The sequence below is a fragment of the Scylla paramamosain genome, chromosome 1, assembly GCF_035594125.1.
Source record: "Scylla paramamosain isolate STU-SP2022 chromosome 1, ASM3559412v1, whole genome shotgun sequence".
Classification (NCBI taxonomy): domain Eukaryota; kingdom Metazoa; phylum Arthropoda; class Malacostraca; order Decapoda; family Portunidae; genus Scylla; species Scylla paramamosain.
In genome coordinates, this window is record NC_087151.1 from 32,387,693 (window position 1) to 32,402,692 (window position 15,000).

General features: G+C 47.0%; 1 protein-coding gene across 8 annotated transcripts in view; it reads right to left on the minus strand.

The window, feature by feature from the left end:
- The window catches only part of LOC135104149 (uncharacterized), a 156,874-nt gene that overhangs the window by 57,048 nt on the left and 84,826 nt on the right, over nucleotides 1–15,000 (minus strand). For 7 of the 8 annotated variants that reach the window (XM_064011256.1, XM_064011239.1, XM_064011219.1 and 4 more), the window contains one exon: nucleotides 5,857–6,052. The exons of the other annotated variant lie outside the window; for it this stretch is intronic. The gene's annotated coding sequence lies outside the window, so the exon portion shown is untranslated. The remainder of the gene's footprint in view (nucleotides 1–5,856; nucleotides 6,053–15,000) is intronic. 8 annotated transcript variants of the gene reach the window in all.

Below are 15,000 nucleotides of genomic sequence, written 5' to 3' on the forward strand. Positions count from 1 at the left end.
ACTTGTGCTGCAAAAAAAGAAAAAAAAAAACATGAGGTGCATCCAGGAACGAAGAGAACAGATGGTCAGGAGGTACTGTACGGACACTGCCGGAGGGGGATGGCAGGGAGGGATAAGTCACTGGCGATACTCGGGCAGTGCGCGGAGAACAGAACATCCAATTGTGATCTTCTTCCACCATCATAATTTCCTGTCAGTGTTTCATAATATAGAAAAGCAACACGTCTGTCAGGAGGAAGTCGTTGCGCTCCCCGATTGTGTCGCAACGATCAGGTTCTATCTTCAGTGACAAAGAATGTCGCGGCGTCACAAGTTCTCTGTAAATGGGAAAGTACGCTGTCTCTCGCCTCTCTGTGAAGTTCTTCCTTGAAATATCAATCTTCAGACTTGCTCTCATTACGCCATCGTGTCGTGGGACGGCGCGACACGTGGCGCGTTGGCCAAGTCTGTGGAGCAGTGGTGGATAAAGGCGCGGCAGGAGTTCACTTGCCAACACAAACACTATTGTCTTCATGAACGAGAGAGAGAGAGAGAGAGAGAGAGAGAGAGAGAGAGAGAGAGAGAGAGAGAGAGAGAGAGAGAGAGAGAGAGAGAGAGAGAGAGAGAGAGAGAGAGAGAGGATAAAAAAAAGGTTTCATGTTGTCTATTGCACTTTGACCGTGACGCCATGTGTGGGAATGTGGTGTGGGGAAGGTGTGATTCACAGGTGACACAATCTGCAGTAGACATGACGTGTGCCCGTAGAGGAGGCGGGCTGCCTGACCTGTCACACTCACCGGGTCAAATGTTAAAGGGAAGAAAGCAGCGCCAAATGTCAACGTGCTTTACTATTTTTAGAGCCGCCACCTCCGTCACTGCGTTGCGTGGGTAGCGGCCCTTTGGCTGCTGCTCATATATAACATCTGGGGCATGGAACACCAACCTCCCAATTACTAGCCAGACCCACGGTCTTCCCTACTCACTCTCCTGACGGGGCGGCGCGCCACTCCCACCGCCACGGAAAGGAGGTGAGGGTACCGGGGCCAAGCGTCGGGCCTGCATGACGGGGGTGGCTTGGGGTGTAACTCATGCCCGGCCGCCATGCACAGCCTCCTTCCAGCACGCCGCAGGTTCGTTCACCCGCGTGTTCCCCGTGGCGCGAGGCTGGCGTGTGGTGGTCGGCAGCGGCGGGGCGTCCGCGCCAGGAGATAAATTCTCAGGTACCGCTACATACACCTGTCCTCGGCGGAAATGGACCTTATAGCATCTTATGATACAGATACTTTACAAAAATGTAGAGGGAAATAAAACATGAGGTAAATAAGCAAAGAAATTAAAAAATCAATAAAAATAAGAGCTAAGCGCATAAAATGTAACGAAAGAAAATAAGATAGATAAAATCTGAGACAGCAATATCTGCGAGTAAATAGAATTATAACAAGTTTGAATAAGGCAAAAGCCAAAAGATATATTTAAGATTAAGTTTCAAATAGGATTTGTACAAGTGTGTATTAGCGACACTTTCATTAACATAACTCGACTGGAAAAGCTGCTTTGGCAAAACTGGTGGTGACACAATGGCCGCGGTCTGTGTGTGGCGCACGCGAGTATTCAGCCAGTCTGGGCCGGTGGAGTCTCTAAGAAATTCTTAAAGACGACAAGTGGCTGACTGAAAAAAAAAAAAAAAAGCAGTCTTCTTTCAAGGCGTAAAACTTTCCTTTTTCTCTCTTGTCTTAACCAGGGATGCATTCACTGCAACTTCAAATATAAGAGTACATGCAGGAGTTGGGAGCGACCCTCACAAATCAGGCAGAGAAGGGCAGTTTCACTTTCCGCACAATGGACCTGCAGTGTGGGGAGGCGGCGGCACGGCGGCCGCGGCGGTCCCGAGGGTGTCCAGGACAGGTTTAGCCCCGCCATCAGTGAGGCCCTTCAAGCGACAACATATCAAAGGAGGTTAGCGGCTGCCTCATCGGTAACAACTCGCCTAAGTTTATCGCCACGTTGAACGCTATCATAAATCTCAAGAAGCTGATGGAGTTAGCAATAAAATGAAGAGGGCGGGAGTGATGCGCCTCTATCTGATCTTCGACAGCATCTCGCGCCTTGACGGTCTTCTCAAATACCGACTCTCTGAAGGCCTTGCAGGTGACGAGGCGCGTGAAGCAGTGATGACAGTCTCACCTGGACGAGGCGTGACATCACCATCATCGCTCTTGTCACTTGCTGCTTTAATTTCCACGGCAGACCGAGCTGATTTTATGTTACCTCACTTGACCTGAATAAAAATATGCCTTTTATTCCTTCACAGGCTCAGTTACACCACCTGTGCCTGGAGTGGAAGATATCACCTGTTTAGTTTCAAGGCAGCAGAGAAACTGGACGAGAAAGAGGCACAAAAAATGGGCGGGCGTGTAAGTTCATCCGAAGGTAGAGCAACAACAACAAGTAGGGGTCTGAATTATCCATCCTATTAACCTCTCCTCACCTGTATATCATTACAAGCGAAATAATCAAGCCTCTCTCACCTGTACATCATCACATTGGGAACAACATGAGCACCACGTACTCTCTATCTCTCACTCGCATTCACCTGACCGGTGAAATAAGCAAGTCGCCTGTCACCTGTCATGTGCACCTGTATCTCATAACAATGGAGGTAATTAAAGGCACTCACTGCCCTGCAACTCACCTCATTCGAAAACAGCCGAGTCACTTTCACCAGTATCTCATCACAGAGACAACGACACACACACACACTCCGTCCTCGGCCTCAGCCCTCCAGCCATGCCGTGCCAATCAGGCGATCACCAGTACACGTCACCAGCCAGCCACTCACTGAGCCACGACTACTACTTGTGAATAAAAAAGGAGAGAGAGAGAGAGAGAGAGAGAGAGAGAGAGAGAGAGAGAGAGAGAGAGAGAGAGAGAGAGAGAGAGAGAGAGAGAGAGAGAGAGAGAGAGAGAGAGAGAGAGAGAGAGAGAGAGAAGACGGGCTCCTGTAATGTACCTCTACTGATGACATGTATGAAAGTGAGGTCACAGGTTTGGAAAGTGAGTTTACTTTCTCCACCACAGGTTACAACTTCAACTTTTATCTCGTTAACATGGCTAATGATTATTTTTTTTCCCATCCCAATTCCTTCTTCGAGCGCACTAACGAACGGTCGATCAGTCAATCAATTAATCAGTCGGTCACTCTGTTTATCATTTAATTGAACAGTCCATCCATTTGCATACCTGTTCATTTATCTTATCATCACTTCACTCATTTGTCTGTCCGTCAGTCTATCTATCTTAATATGCGGAGGCAATTACGTAATAACAGAGGACTACGGGCGAGGCGGTGACCAGGTAGAAGGCAACAAAGGAATACAAATAGCGGATACAGCAGGAGGAGAGTACTCGGGGGAGAGGAGAAAGGGGCGTCCAGCACACCAAGGCGGCGAAGGGGTGAAGGGGGTGAAAAGGGAGTCGTGGTGGCGGCCTTCCCTCTCCCAGGTGAAGCCGCTCCCCTCTGCTCCTCCTCCTCCTCCTCCTCCTTGTACCAGCGGCGAACATGTGGGTCAGGCGAGCGCCAGCTGGGCCTCGTGACCCCTGACCTCATCTCAACTCCTTCTCTTCGTCTGCTTCCTCCTTCCACTCGTCCACCACTCTTTCACCTCCAGTATGAACATTTTTTTCCTATCTTTTTCTTCTCTCTCTTTTTGTGCCTGTTTGCTTGCATCAATCCACCGGCGCGCCATTAGGCCGCAGAAGGCGCCGGCGTTGCATCATGTGCCAGTAAATGTAAAGTTTTATAAAGATAGACTTGTTCTGGCCACGCTTACCTGCCGCGCCTATATCGACAAGAAGTGAAGGTTAATTAGGTGGCGCGCGGTTATGCTTAAAGTAATTGGACGGCGTGCAGGTAAGCGGCGCTCAAAGGGGTGGAATGGAGCGCCACCTGTCCTCATGGGCCCCACGTGCAGGGCGTGTCCACCCAGTCAACACACCCACATGGTATTTGCAAAGTGAAAGCAATGAGTTTGATCGCTTAAGGAGAAAAATATGTTCATCTAGTACCACCCACTACTTTATTTCCCCCCTCTCTCTCTCTCTCTCTCTCTCTCTCTCTCTCTCTCTCTCTCTCTCTCTCTCTCTCTCTCTCTCTCTCTCTCTCTCTCTCTGCTTTGCTATTTCCATATATGTCTATCCTTCCAGATATCTATCAGTGAAAGATTTTATCTATCTTCACACACACGCACACATACACACAGACACAACACACACACACACACACACACACACACACACACACGTCGACTCCTCCACATGATGATAAATCAGATACAAAGTGCAAAGTGAAAGCACTGACTTTTGTCCTTCACGGAAAGAGTTTCGCTTACCTGCCAATTACCTATATTTATCTATTTATCTATCTATCTATCTGTCAATGTTTGTATATGTGTTTGTAACTATGTCAATCTATTTATCTATCTAGCCTTATTAATCTATTTATGTACAGCTACATCGTTCATCTTCCTTTTTATATATCGGTCTACATATCCATTTACCAGAGAGAGAGAGAGAGAGAGAGAGAGAGAGAGAGAGAGAGAGAGAGAGAGAGAGAGAGAGAGAGAGAGAGAGAGAGAGAGAGAGAGAGAGAGAGAGAGAGAGAGAGAGAGCAAAACAATCTTAATGCTTCCACTCCCTTGCTTTGCCACCAACACTCCCTGCCAATCTCTCACGCCACCCTCCCATGCAGGCTTATGCTAATGTGATGCGAAGATGGGGAAAGAAGGGAGGGAGCCAAGAGACCCAAGGGAGTCGAGGGGGCCGAGAGAGGCACTTCCTGATATCACGCCCTAACGCCCCACTGCTGAGGGGAGCGTGGGCGGTGACTGGGGACTGGCTGAGCAGAAGTGTCGAGCGAGAGGTGGATGATAATAGATGGGGACGCGAGGTAGCCGGGTAGCAGTGTTAGTTAATAAACCTCATGCTGGGATTATGATTTAGTGATCTTGTTATATGAGGGGGTTCTCTCTTTCTCATCGCGCGCGCACACAACACACACACACACACACACACACACACACACACACACACACACACACACACACACACACACACAGGAAAGATCGCATTGCATCGTTCATGTCAAAACAAATATTGCGAATTACATCTTTAAATTGAGCGGAAAAAAAAAAGGAATAAGTTAAACAGAAAAAAAGAGAATTAGTTAAACAAATTATAACTTCTACTAGCTTCCTTCATTTTCTTACATTAAAATTCTTAAATATTTATATACTTTCACGCTGTAACTCTACCAAAACAGGGAAGGCATGAAGGAGAACATATAACGTATGCAAGGGATAAAACAAAGTGCATCACTCGTATTTGTCCTTACGAGGTTGTTTGTGGATCCTACATGATACACGAGTACGAACATTATCCAGCTTGTAAATGTGAGAGGAATCAAAAGAAAGCGTTGACAGTACCGTAAAAATGATAGTGGAAGATGAAAAAGGATATGATACGCTGATCTCTCCACTCAGCTAATAATAACAAGTATCAGTGCTATTACTGCAGCGTCTGGGAGGAGGAGGAGGAGGAGGAGGGGGATGAGGAGGGAGAGGAGGAGGAGGAAGAAAAGATGGAGGTGATGGTGGTGGAGGTGGAAGTTGTGGCGAAGTAGTGGGAGGAGGAGGACGAGGAGGAGGAGGAGGAGGAGAAGGAGACTAATAAGGAGGGAATTTTCTCCTTTTTCACCTAACACCTGACTTTACCTTGGAGAAGAAAAAGAGCAAAAAGTCTCCACCATATAATCAAATACCGGATTTCAGTGACCATGAGCGTGGCGGAAGTTACGTTTTGTGGAGGAGGAAGGAGACTTACCTGTGACGTGACGTGTCTTCAGCACCTGTGCGTGTGTGTGAGTGTATGTGTGTGTCCTTCGAGTGCCCGGATGGTCCTCGCCCCTCTCACCCTCTCTCACCGAGGAAGAGGAGGAGGAGGAGGAGGACAAGGGGTTGCAGGAGAAAGGAAGAAAGGTGGAGCACAAACAGCTGGCTGGCAGGGAGGGGCCGCGTACCTGGTGAGGAGAGAAAGAAGAAATAATGGTATTGTCATGATAAGGGAAACAATGAGACGAGAACAGCACAATCAAGCTCACCGACGGGGGCGAGGTGCGGGGCGCTGGGTGGAGTGCCGCTGTGAATGGATCAGATTAGAAATGCACTGCACTCAGGCTCCTGAGTTAGGACCGGAACTGCGGCAGGGCGTTGCGCGGCCCCTTTCCACTTTTAAGAGCTGCCATCAAGGATAAAGTGAATGTTGGAAAGTGTACAGTGTTGAGGCTGACTTAAGTTTAGTAAATATGTATGCGATTATAATTTTTTTCTGAATCATTGCACGTTAGAGCATATGCATAATGAACACTATTACCGATGTATACTTTTGTTACGTAGTGCATTATGAAAAATGGAACAGGCTAACCTTGTATGGCACAACGCATCGAAAACACCATTGCATCATCTGTTTACTCGATAGATCTTTCCACACAATCTCTTCTTCTTTAATGACACCCAGCTGTCCTCTACATTTAACCTTAGGTGTCCAAAAAAAAAAAAAAAAAAAAAAATCTTGCCAAAAAAACACTTCAGAAAGTTAGGTAATTCATTTTGTCTCCGCCACATTATTCCTCCTTTCAGATGTTAACTCTATAAAGGGATCTTATCCGTCCTTATATAGAGTGCAGTTTCCATATAAGAGGTGCAGGTATTACACTCACAAAGCTATGTTAAACAGATTGGAACCAAAAGTTTCTCCTCTCATCAGCTCCCCTTCTCTCACACTCCACCACAACGTTGCATATCTTATTATCCTCTGCTGGTATTTCTAGGGTTCCTTCTCTTATGAACTTGCTAACTGCATGCCGCCCTGTCCTCATCTCACGTCCTCGCTTCACAAGTCATTATAATGATGTCTCTCATTCGGATTCTGTCCTAAATGATACAAGAGTCAATCAATATCTTTATTCTTTCATGTTTCATCCCTTTCACTGGTAGACTAGAATATCCTGCTTGTTTCGAATTTCTACATTTCTGTAACTTGAATTATTTTGGAGAGAAATATCAAGACACTATTGCAACTAAATTGACCAACTTGAGTGGATTCCTTTACTATACAATTTTTTTTTGAGGTGCAGAAATCAAGAAGACATTTTTGTGTTTTCCAGGAACTTGGCCAACCTCCTTTATCGGTAGAAATTGTAAACGTGAAGTTTCGTTTGTGGTCTGAAGAAAAATGAGGTCGATGCCACCTACAATCGTACTTATTTGGAAGTGAAATTGTTGTACAGCTCAAGGTGAAGATCACGAGCGATATCTTCATTAAGCTTTGTCGAGTTGTTCACAGGGATCTTATTCCTTTTCATGATATTGTAACAGATGTCGAGCGGAAAAACCCAAGGCTGTTACAGTAAGGCTGCTGCTAGGAGACCTAACCCTGACCTTAATCTTCCCCCCACTTAGTCACCGCTCTGAACATGTTTGTGTTGATAAAGAACATCAAGATTTTCTCCAGAAGCCTGAAGCGATCTGGGAAGCTCCCCGACAAGCGGCTACTGGTCCCGCGTCTCGTGTGTCACCTTATCGGCGGGGAGTCCTGTACCCTGAGTGTCGCTGGCCCGCACAACCCCTCCTTGCCCAGTAGAGCTCCCTCCTGCCTGTGCCACCACGCCCCAGTGTGGTTCTCTCCTCCCTCTCCTGGGTAAACCGCCACCAGCACCACCCTCACCTCAAGCTGGGTATTACATTACACGAGCAGACACGGTTTTGCATTACGATCGGGGCTGAGTGAGGCCTCGTCCTGGTGGGCTGTGACTGAGGGTCGGGGAGCCATCGCGTCAATCGAGACTCCACACAAACCAAATACTGAGGCACTGGAGGGCTTTTAGGGACGCAGCAGTTCTGCTGGACTAAAATACAAAGTTACGGTGCTGACGTCACGCAGGTCGTCACGGGTGAACGGGCACTAACCTCATCGATATAACGTAAATAATATGGTCATGAAACTCCGACTCGGGGTGACTGTCCTGCGTTGCGTCGCGTGTCGGGCCGACAAGAAGAAAAGCGCTGCATTGTGATCGTGTTCAGGCGTAATCATGACAAGCACCGAAACATTTCATTGACAACAGCGGAAACTCACGCAAAAGAAACCGCAAACAGATAAAAGGTTAACATAAAAAGCAACACTGCTAGCAATAAAATCAATCACGACGACATTATCAGCAACAAAAAGCAGTGGTAAAGAGATTCCCCTCCCCCACCTGCACAACACAGCCTCGCCGCCACTCACAGGCGCACACACACTCACTCTGTGTCACCTGCCGCTGCTAAAACAAATCCACAAACATGCCATGATCTCGTCCTGCTCCAAAAACAAACGATAACAAGGGACTAGAAGGATGAGACAACTGCCAACAAGACAACAGACGGAGGGGGGAAGGAGACAAGGGGGCAGAGAAGGAGAGCGGGTGGTGAGTTGCATGTATAAATTATCAATCAGCAGTTGCAGTCCCCTCACTTCTTGGGATCGAACCCCACAACCGCAGGAATTCCTCAGAGGATTATAACCACCGCGCTACCACACCCCAGGAATGACGACGACTGTGGGAGCGACGGCCGAGGGGGACGTGGAGCTCCCGTGCAGCCCAGGGCGGGGCGAGGGTCCGTCCGGGGTACAATGGCCCCGTCACCATTGCCGGGATAGTCCTCAGGTGACAACGTGAGCCACAAAAACACTGCGGGATTAAAGGGTCACAGGTGGAGTCCAAGTGCGAGTTTCCACAATGGTAGGTGTCAGTGGTGGGGCTGGCGTGGGTGGTGGTGGTGGTGGTGGGTGGATCGAAGGCAAATAAGCAGTGTTAGTAGTGGAGGATGTGAGATGTTCTTAGGTGGAGAGAAAAAGAGAAGCACCACCTATTACTTCTAACAATCCATCACCACCACTGACTTCCTCACCATTACTATCAGTGGGGTTGCCTCCGCCTCATATTCATTTTCATATTCACCACCACCACCACCACCACCACCAGCACTACCCCCGCCACCCCTCTCTCCTCCACCTCAAACTTGAACTCTTACCTCGCTGCAAACTCCATCATCAAAACATCAAGCAGTGGTATTTATCTGAAGCAGGCGGTGCGCTCATCATCCTCACCAACACCTCACGAGTCCTCATTGTCACCAGCCACACACATCACCGGGACTCATCACCATAAGGAGCAGCGCGGCATCCCCACACAAACCTCGTTCCATCATTGTTCTCTCCGCCACAATTCATCAACATAAACGCCACAATACAGTCCCTTCCTTCCTTCCTTCCTTCATTCTTTCCTTCTCTGACTCGTCCCCATTTCTTATAGCGAGACACCACGGCCAGCAGACCAGAAACTCCAAAAGAAGACCATCTAAAAATATTCATTCGAGCATTTGGATATACGACTCCGGCTATTTCCTTATGGAGCATCAACAACAGCGAACACTTTTGTTTTACTTGTCCGGCTCTCAGCTTGCTTCCATATATGTACGTACGTAAAAAAAAAAAAAAAGTTGGGTTCAAGACTCGGGATGTCCTTGATCAGCTCCTTCAGCGAGACTCTCCCTGTGATAAGGAGGCCCAGACCAGCAGCCTCGTTTCCCTGGCGGCTGCATGCACCTCTGAGTCCTCTCTCTGGGTTGTGGAGGGGACTAGAACCCGAGGCAATCCGGTAAATGAACGGCAGCTTTATGATGTTACTTAAAGGCCCGAACATCGAAACACAAAAGACAAAAGTGGGGGAGACACAGAAACTTGAAATTACTCCAAAGTGGCGGAGGGAGCCGATGGAAATGTATGAAAGGAAATTATAGTATGAGAACTGTATTGAAACAAAGCTGAGGAGGAGCGTTTGCTATTGAAGAAGGGTGGTGGTAGAGAAGGCGGAGGCGAAGGAGGAGGAGGCGGAGGAGGAGGAGGAGAAGGACGAGGAGGAGGAGGAGGGGAGGCGGCCAGAAGGACGGCACGTGGTGGAAGAGGAAGGTTACGATAAAAGTAAATAAAAGGTCGAGGTTAGTAGTGACTGCGTGGGTGACGGTGATGCGAGGCGGCGGCGATGAAGGTGAGGAGACACACAGCCCAAGTGGTCAGAGGGAAGAGTGTCAAAGGCGCCGCCGCAATGCTGTCAACCTTAAAGAACACAGAATAAACATCCGAGAGGAGACGATGACCTTGGTCGCGACACTTAAGGCGAAGGGCACCACTCGCGGCAAGACATGTTACACCCTTTAAAAAATCATTGGGTAAGTAAATAAAAATGAAGGAGAAAATTACGAACGAAGCAAAACGAACCAATAAAAAAGAATAAATGAAGGGGATGGTACGGGAGTGGGAGGGAGGTGAAGCTACGTAGTGTAATCATGCACCACACTGTCACCACGCAACCCTTTCATTTCCAAGCACCCTCCGTCCCCTCCACCTCCCCAAAACACCTCGACACACACACACCACTCGACACCCAGACACCAGCGGCAAGTCTAAGGAAGGTCACCCCGCCACCTGCCGCCTCCACACCCTCCCTCTCGCATTCCTGGGCCAGCGATCAGTGGACGACGACACTCATCATTTTTGGAAACTTTTTCGTGCCAGTCCCACGTTTTTCCTGGAGTTAATGTGTGTGACGTGTGAGGAGAGGCGAGTGAACGACTGAGTGATTGGCTTGGCTGGCTGGCGTGGCTGGCTGCCGCTCGCCACGCTGTCTGGGACTCGCTAGGTGGATGGCCGAGTCTGGTCTGATTTCCACCATGACAAGGAATAGTACCAGTGTTCGTATTGTATCAGTTGTCATCCCGTAAAGAGAGAAGTCATTTCCTCAGTCGTTCTTGTGTCACAGGTAAATGTGTGTATCTGTTTTTATGTATATGTATGTTTGGTATTTGTATAATGGAAGCTGATTACCACCAAGACAAGGAATAGTAACAGTGTTTATATTGTATCAGCTGTCATTCAGTTAGAGTTAGTCAGTCTTTCTTTTATACTCGTATATATATATATATATATATATATATATATATATATATATATATATATATATATATATATATATATATATATATATATATATATATATATATATATATATATATATATATATATATATATATATATATATATATATATATATATATATATATATATATATAGGTAAATCAAGGCGTGGTGCTCCTATTGCTTGTTTGAAGTTAATTGTGTGTGTGTGTGTGTGTGTGTGTGTGTGTGTGTGTGTGTGTGTGTGTGTGTGTGTGTGTGTGTGTGTGTCCTTACATACTTGACGGTGATCATGATGATGATGACGAAGACGACGACAACGAAGATAACAACAACAACAACAACAACAACAACAACAATAATAACGGTCTGCCCGTCCATCCGTCAGTCTGTCCCTTTATCTGTATGTCTATATGTCTGTCTGTCCAAGTATCTGGCTCCCTGTGAGTCTATCTATTTGTCTGTTTGTCTAAGTGTCTGCCTGCATGTCTGCTTGCCTGTCTGTCTGTCTGTCTGTCCAAGTGTCTGTCTCTGCAAGTCTGTTTATCTGTCTGTCTGTCTGTCTGTTACCCACACAAATACGGTTTTATATTTGTCAGCTTTTTCCCACAAATTTTCCACAGAAACACATTTTGAGTAGTTTCATTTTTGCTCCACATTATATATGATTTAGGAGGAATTTTCCCATAAAGTGGAGGAGTAAATGGAGGGAGAGGGAAGGAGAGGGAGGGAGAGGGAATGAGAGGGATGGAGGGAAGGAGGGAAGGAAGGGAAGGAGAGAGAGAGGGGAAACCGGGGAGAAAAGAAAAAAAAGTGTGAGCAATCCGGAGAGAGAGAGAGAGAGAGAGAGAGAGAGAGAGAGAGAGAGAGAGAGAGAGAGAGAGAGAGAGAGAGAGAGAGAGAGAGAGAGAGAGAGAGAGAGAGAGAGAGTTATACCAAAAGAGTGAGGGGGAGAAGGGGAGAAGAACAAAGGATAGAAAAAAAAACTAGGAAAAGAAGAAATAAGAGGAGGGATGAGAGGGAACGAAAAATGGAGGATGAGGAGGAGAGAATGAAAAGAAGGAGGAGGAGGAGGATTAGTAAGAGAAGAAAAGAAAAAAAAATGGGAAGGGAGAAAGAAAAGAGGTAGAGGAAAAAAGGACGAGGAGGAGGAGGAGGAGGAGAAGGAGAGAAAGGAAGACATACAAAGAAAGCAGTAGGAAAAGGAGGACGAAAAGGGAGAAGAGGAAACGGAGGAGGAGGAGGAGAAGGAAGGAAGAGAAAGAGCACGGGAGGCAAAACAAAACCACAAAAAACAAAAAGAAAAAACAAAAACAAAAGAGAAACAGAACCCTCAGACCTGTTAGTCCTAATGAGGCTGTTTGTGGGAACCAGTACAAGAACACCAGTATATCTAATCTACGAGTAACGAAGGTGGAGGCCAAGGTGAAAGAAGGTTGGCTTGCGGGTAACTCTGCCGGAGAGGTTCTGTGAAAAAAGAAAACGAGAAGCAGAGCACAAAAAAATAATATCGAACTCTTCTATGATCTAATATTTCCTAGAATGAAGGCGGGTGTGTTTAGGAGTGCGAGAAAAAGTGTGAGGTGTGGAGGAGGAGGAGGAGGAGGAGGAGGAGGAGGAGCAGGAGGATAGAAAGAAAATAAGGAGAGGAGGAGAAGCAGGAGGAAGGACAAGCAGGAAGTGGAGGATGGAAAAGACAAGGAGGAGAAGAAGGAAGAGGAGGAGGAGGAGGAGGAAGAGGAGGAAGAGGAGGAGGAGGAGGAAGAGGAGGAGGAGGAGGAGGAGGAGGAGGAGGAGGAGGAGGAGGAGGAGGAGGAGGAAGGTTGAGAGGGGGAAGGGAGGGATGATGAGTGACAGGAAGAAATAGGAGAAAGAGAAGAACAGGAAAGAAAAAGACACACGCACAGAGAGAGAGAGAGAGAGAGAGAGAGAGAGAGAGAGAGAGAGAGAGAGAGAGAGAGAGAGAGAGAGAGAGAGAGAGATGGGAAATGAACAAGAAATACTGATAAAAGGAGAGAATGAAAGAGACTGGGAAGGAGGAAAACGGAAGAAGAAAAAAGTGGTATGGTATGGTATGGGAAGGAAGGAAGGAAGGAAGAAAGGAAGGAAGGAAGAAAGGAAAGAGGGAAGGAAGGAAAGATGTAAGGAAAGAAGAAAGAAAGGAGAAAAGGAAGAAAGAAGCCGTACAAGATGCAATGAAAGAAAGAAAGAAGAAAGGACTGAGGAAAGGAGGAAGGAAGGGAAGGGATCAAGAGAGAGAGTTAGAGAGAGAGAGAGAGAGAGAGAGAGAGAGAGAGAGAGAGAGAGAGAGAGAGAGAGAGATGGGGGAGAGAGAGAGCGAGAGAGGAAGGAAGAAGAGGAGGAGGGAGTTCCAAGGCTACTCTGTAAATGGGTCTAGTCAGGCGGTGATGAATTGGCTTCCAAACAACACAAGCCGAGTGTCGTCACCGCCTCGCTTCGATCGCTCAGGTATTTCCATTAGCGTCCCTTTTTTTTTGCGGCTGTCTTTTCCCTTGTCGTCGTGTACTGAGGCTTGTTTTTATTCCCTTTTTTCCTTTTTTTTTTTTTTGCACTACTATCATCACCACCACCACCACCACCATCACCACCACTAAGACGAGACTAGACACTGACGTAACATTACCTGTTGAAAGAGAGAGAGAGAGAGAGAGAGAGAGAGAGAGAGAGAGAGAGAGAGAGAGAGAGAGAGAGAGAGAGAGAGAGAGAGAGAGAGAGAGAGAGAGAACCAGTTGTTATTACCACACACACTGCCTCCGTCCCCCCTAACTCCCAAAAATAAAGGAAAAAAAAGGAGATGAACACAGTCTCCTGGACCTAAATCATATATATAAATAAAAGACGAGAAAGGCAAACATTTACCACCACCACCACCACCACCACCACTCACCACCACTTATTAAAACTTTAACACCCATGAATAGAACGATAGAGAAAAAGGACGAGAGAGAGAGAGAGAGAGAGAGAGAGAGAGAGAGAGAGAGAGAGAGAGAGAGAGAGAGAGAGAGAGAGAGAGAGAGAGAGAGAGAAAACATACATACACACGTACATTTTTCTCCCTCTCCAGTACCCAGCCAATATTTTGAAAGGTGAAGGTACGTACGTGTACAAGAAACGAGTTATGGAGAGGATGAAAATTACAAAACGTTGCATGCTGAAAATATTGGCGAGTTGTTACTACGTTTTTCGAACCGACGGAGGTGTTGGTTTTGCTCTCCAGCCTTTGACGGACGTGGCAAGATAATCAGCAAGTAACGTTATGTAAGTTTGCTTCATTTCTCCTTCCTTGGTGTGGGTGGAGGAGGAGAGGAAAGAAGAGGAGGAGGAGCTGGTGCTGGAGAGGAAGAAGGAGTAAGAGGAAAACGGTAGGAGAGGAGAGGGAGGAGCAAATGAGAGGAAAGAGGAAGGAAGCCGTGGGAGAAGAGAGACAGGTGGCAAGGGAAGTGAAAATGTTAGGGGGAAGGAAACTAAAGGGAACGAGGAGTGACTTTAAAAGGAGGGTAAGGGAAGGAAAAGAGGAAAGGTGAGAGGATGGAAAGCAGTGGAAGGAAAGAAAAGGACTGGAAATGAAGAGAAACAGTGGGAAGGAGTGAAGGGTCTGAGATGGAGGACTTTAAGGGATAGGATAAGAGAAGGGAAGGAAGGGAAGGGAAGGAACAGAGATGGAAACCTATGGAAGGGAGTGAAGGGGCGGGCACGAGGGACAAGGAAGGGAGTGAAGGGGAGGCCACGAGGGACAAGGAAGGGAGCGAAGGGGTGGGAATGGGAGGGGGTGGGTTGGTGGCTAAGCAAACATAACAGAAGCAAAGCCTTAGAAAAATAACCTGCTTTCAGTTTCTTTATCTACCTACATACCCGCTGATAAACCTAAACAAAATTCCTCCCAAAGTTTACAAGGCTCCAAATGAAGAAGATAAGAGATAAGAAACGCAT